The sequence below is a fragment of the Arachis ipaensis genome, chromosome B02 (genome assembly GCF_000816755.2).
Source record: "Arachis ipaensis cultivar K30076 chromosome B02, Araip1.1, whole genome shotgun sequence".
Classification (NCBI taxonomy): Eukaryota; Viridiplantae; Streptophyta; class Magnoliopsida; order Fabales; family Fabaceae; genus Arachis; species Arachis ipaensis.
The window spans coordinates 100,284,880-100,285,522 of NC_029786.2; positions in this window are offsets into that span (position 1 = coordinate 100,284,880).

The following is a 643-nucleotide window of genomic DNA, read 5'->3' on the forward strand; positions in this document are numbered from 1 at the left end:
TATTTTCTATTTTTTTATTTTATTCTTATTTATGTATTTATAATTTTTTATTATAATTTTATCATTTTTATGCAATACAAGTTAATTTATCATAACTCTTAGATGTTGAATTTTTTCAATATTTAAATTATATTCCTTATGTGCTTAATTTCATTTCTAATTTAGAAGATTGAGTGATGAAATAACATCGATATAGTTGTTTTGCGTTTTTTTCTTCTTTTTGGCTTGCCTCTCCCTTTTTGTAGGGATCATGAATAATTAACTAATTATATACAATGGTGCTTATACATAAAACCTATGTATAAATTGTATCATATCTTCTCTTAGTAAAATATTTATCATCCATCTTGCAATAGAAAAAAATATTATAAATTATTTTGGACTAATAAGTTCGAGTCATCATTATTATAAGATATTGTACATTTATCTTATCTTTTTTTTGGTGGTATGGGGGGGATTAAACCCCAGCAAAGGAAAGAGAACAAACAGAAACAAAAGAAAAGACTTAAGATCCCCTAAGCCTAACGGTTCCTATGCAGTCGCATAGCAAAGCATAACTGATATCCGGAGGGGAGCTGTCAAAGATGTGCAGACCAAGGGGGAGATCATGCCCCTTCTTAGCTAATTGATCAGCCACCGTGTT